The sequence below is a fragment of the Arachis hypogaea genome, chromosome 16 (assembly GCF_003086295.3).
Source record: "Arachis hypogaea cultivar Tifrunner chromosome 16, arahy.Tifrunner.gnm2.J5K5, whole genome shotgun sequence".
Classification (NCBI taxonomy): Eukaryota; Viridiplantae; Streptophyta; class Magnoliopsida; order Fabales; family Fabaceae; genus Arachis; species Arachis hypogaea.
Window position 1 is genome coordinate 46,369,194 of NC_092051.1, and position 4,170 is coordinate 46,373,363.

Here is a 4,170-nt window from a genome sequence, read left to right on the forward strand (position 1 = left end):
CACTTCGAGTGCAGGGAGGTCAGAATCCAACAGCATCTGCAGTCCTTTTTCAGCCTCTGAATCAGATTTTTGCTCAGGTCCCTCAATTTCAGCCAGAAAATACCTGAAATCACAGAAAAATACACAAACTCATATTAAAGTCCAGAAAAGTGATTTTTATTTAAAAACTAATAAAAACATAATAAAAACTAACTAAAATATACTAAAAATATACTAAAAACAATGCCAAAAATCGTATAAATTATCCGCTCATCAAGGACCTTGTTTCATTCATGAACCTTACAGTGGCTTTAGATAGATCAGAGACTATATTTGCTAAGCTAGATGGATTCTGCTCAGAATTCTCTGTCTGTTACTGAGTGGATGATGGAAAAGGCTTGCTATTGCTAAACCTGTTTCTTCCACCATTATTAAAGCCTTGTTGAGGCTTTTGTTGATCCTTCCATGAGAAATTTTGATGATTTCTCCATGAGGGATTATAGGTGTTTCCATAGGGTTCACCCATGTAATTCACCTCTGCTATTGTAGGGTTCTCAGGATCATAAGCTTCTTCTTCAGAAGATGCCTCTTTAGTACTGTTGGATGCAGCTTGCATTCCATTCAGACTCTGAGAAATCATATTGACTTGCTGAGTCAATATTTTGTTCTGAGCTAATATGGCATTCAGAGTATCAATTTCAAGAACTCCCTTCCTTTGAGGCGTCCCATTACTTACAGGATTCCTCTCAGAAGTGTACATGAACTGGTTATTAGCAACCATGTCAATGAGTTCTTGAGCTTCTGCAGGCATTTTTTTTAGGTTAATGGATCCACCTGTAGAATGGTCCAATGACATCTTTGATAATTCAGACAGACCATCATAGAATATATCTAGGATGGTCCATTCTGAAAGCATGTCAGAAGGACACTTTTTGGTCAGTTCCTTGTATCTCTCCCAAGCTTCATAGAGGGATTCACCTTCCTTTTGTCTGAAGGTTTGAACATCCACTCTAAGCTTGCTAAGCTTTTGAGGAGGAAAGAACTTGGCTAAGAAAGCCATGACTAGCTTATCCCAAGAGTTCAGGCTATCTTTAGGTTGAGAGTCCAACCATATTCTAGCTCTGTCTCTTACAGCAAATAGGAAAAGCATAAGCCTGTAGACCTCGGGATCAACCCTATTGGTCTTAACAGTATCACAGATCTGCAAGAATTCAGTTAAGAACTGAAAAGGATCTTCTGATAGAAGTCCATAAAACTTGCAGTTCTGTTGCATCAGAGAAACTAATTGAGGTTTCAGCTCAAAGTTGTTTGCTCCAATGGCAGGGATTGAGATGCTTCTTCCATGTAAATTGAAATTTGGTGCAGTGAAGTCACCAAGCATCTTCCTTGCATTGTTATTATTTTTGGCTATGTCTCCTTCTTTTTCGAAAATTTTTGTCAGATTTTCTCCAGAGAGTTGTGCTTTAGCTTCCCTTAGCTTCCTCTTCAGAGTCCTTTCAGGTTCAGGATCAGCTTCAACAAGAATGTTCTTATCCTTGTTCCTGCTCATATGAAAAAGAAGAAAACAGAAAAGAAGAGGAATCCTCTATGTCACAGTATAGAGATTCCTTTATGTGAGTAGAAGAAGAAAAGAAATTCGAACACAGAAAGAGGGAGAGGGTTCGAATTTTTAAGAAGAAGAGAAGTGTTAGTAGATAAATAAATAATTAGGAGGAGGTGAGAGAGAAGAATTTTTGAAAATTAAATAAAATAAAAAAATATTTTTGTTTTTAATTTAAAATTAAAGTTAATTCGAAAATTAAAAAAAGGAAATTAAATTAAATTAAAGTTTAAAACAATTAGTTAATTAAAAAAGGAATTTTGAAAAAGAGGGAAGAGATTTTTGAAAATTAGAAAGAGAGAGTTAGTTAGGTAGTTTTGAAAAAGATAAGAATCAAACAAAAAGATAAGATTGATTGAAAAAGATTTGAAACTTAGTTTTTGAAAAGATAAGAAGTTAGAAAAGAAGTTAGAAAAGATTTTGAAATTGATTTTGAAAAAGTTGTGATTGAAACTTATTTTGAGAAAGATTTGAAAAAGAAATTTAAGAAAAAATATTTGATTTTGAAAATTAAAGTTGATTACTTGACTAACAAGAAACAAAAAGATATGATTTTAAAATTTAAAGATTGGACCTTTCTTAATAGGCAAGTAACAAACTTAAAATTTTTTGAATCAATCACATTGATTGTTAGTAAAGATTTTGAAATTATGAAATAAAATAAGAAAAAGATTTTTGAAAATCAATTTGAAATTTTCGAAAATCATAAAAGAAAAATGAAAAAGATTTGATTTTTGAAAAAGATTTGAAAAAGATAGAATTTTTAAATTTAAAATTTGATTTGACTCGTAAGAAACAACTAGATTTTAAAAAGTTTTGAAAAAGTCAACTCAAATTTTCGAAATTTATGAGTGAAATAAGAGAAAGATATTTTTTTTTTAATTTTAATGATGAGAGAGAAAAATATCAAAAAGACTCAATGCATGAAAATTTTGGATCAAAACAAATGATGCATGCAAGAACACTATGAATGTCAAGATGAACACCAAGAACACTTTGAAGATCAAGATGAACATCAAGACTTATTTTTGAAACTTTTTAAGAAAAGAAAAACATGCAAGACATTATGAATACAAAAATGCATATGAAAAACAACAAAAGACACAAAACAAGAAAATATGAAGATCAAACAAGAAGACTTGTCAAGAACAACTTGAAGATCATGAAGAACACATGCATGCATTTTTGAAAAATGCACAAATTTTAAAAAACATGCAATTGACACCAAACTTAAAAAATGACACAAGATTCAAGCAAGAAACACAAAAAATATTTTTGATTTTATGATTTTATAATTTTTTGGATTTTTCGAAAATTATTTTGGAAAAACGAAAAAGAAGAATTTTTTTTTATTATTTTCGAAAATAAGAAATAAAAAGCTTAAAAATAAAATAAAATTACCTAATCTGAGCAACAAGATGAACCGTCAGTTGTCCAAACTCGAACAATCCCCGGCAATGGCGCCAAAAACTTGGTGCGCAAAAATTGTGACGGTTCCATTCCTTGGTAATGGCGCTAAAAACTCAATACGCACGTTCATAATCTTAGTTCTTTGTCACAACTTCGCACAACTAACCAGCAAGTGCACTGGGTCGTCTAAGTAATAAACCTTACGTGAGTAAGGGTCGATCCTATGGAGATTGCCGGCTGAGGCCAGGGCATTTTGGCCAGTTTCACAGACCTCTTCTTTACTGTTTTAGGGTAGTTTCATGCATTTTCTTAGGAAATAAGCAAGTTTTGGGTAAATTTTCACTTACATCTTGATTCAAGCAAACATGGTGCACTTTACATGATTTCATGAGAATTTTGCATGAATTATATGACAAATTAGATGATGCATGTCTCATGACTTGGATTAGAACTTTGATGCACTTTATTGTTTGATTTCAGGACAAAGGAAGCAAGGAAGAACCACGTTAGCAGCCACGTTAGTCTAACTAACGTGACCACTAACGTGGAATGGGAGCTAGCTTGCAACGTTAATGAGAAAAGTAATCGCCAATAATGTCCTCGAAAGCCATAATAGCTCACGTTAAGAGTCACGTTAACTAAGTTAACGTGAACTCTAACGTGGAAGAAAGAAATAAGGCCGACGTTAGTGACACTCACCTTTGTCACTAACATTGGACCAAGCTCATAAGTGGCCATGTTAAGAGCCACGTTAACTCAATTAACGTGGACTCTAACGTTGGGAAGCAAAAGAGAAGCCAACGTTAGTGACACTCACCTTTGTCACTAACGTTGGCCAAGCCACAATAAGCCACGTTAGTTGCCACGTTAACTTAGTTAACGTGGAAGCTAACGTGGAGAAAGCAAGTGATCGCCAACGTTAGTGACACTTACCTTTGTCACTAACGTTGGGATGTACCACCACAAGCCACTATGAGCAACGTTAGCTCCAACGTTAACTTAGTTAACGTGGGAGCTAACGTGGATAAAGGAGATGATGAGCCAATGTTAGTAACACTCACCTTTGTCACTAACGTTGGAGATGGCTATCAACACCACGTTAGAAGCCACGTTAACCTAGTTAACGTGGACTTTAACGTGGGAAGTAGGGGCATCTTGGAACGTTAGTGACAAAGGTAAGT

General features: G+C 34.2%; 1 non-coding gene across 1 annotated transcript; it reads left to right on the plus strand.

Moving 5' to 3' along the window:
- The first annotated feature begins 889 nt into the window (after positions 1-889).
- LOC112760230 (small nucleolar RNA R71) lies at positions 890-997 on the plus strand. Its single transcript, XR_003180680.1, has one exon. It is a non-coding gene; the product is annotated as a small nucleolar RNA R71 (small nucleolar RNA).
- The last annotated feature ends 3,173 nt before the right edge of the window (positions 998-4,170 follow it).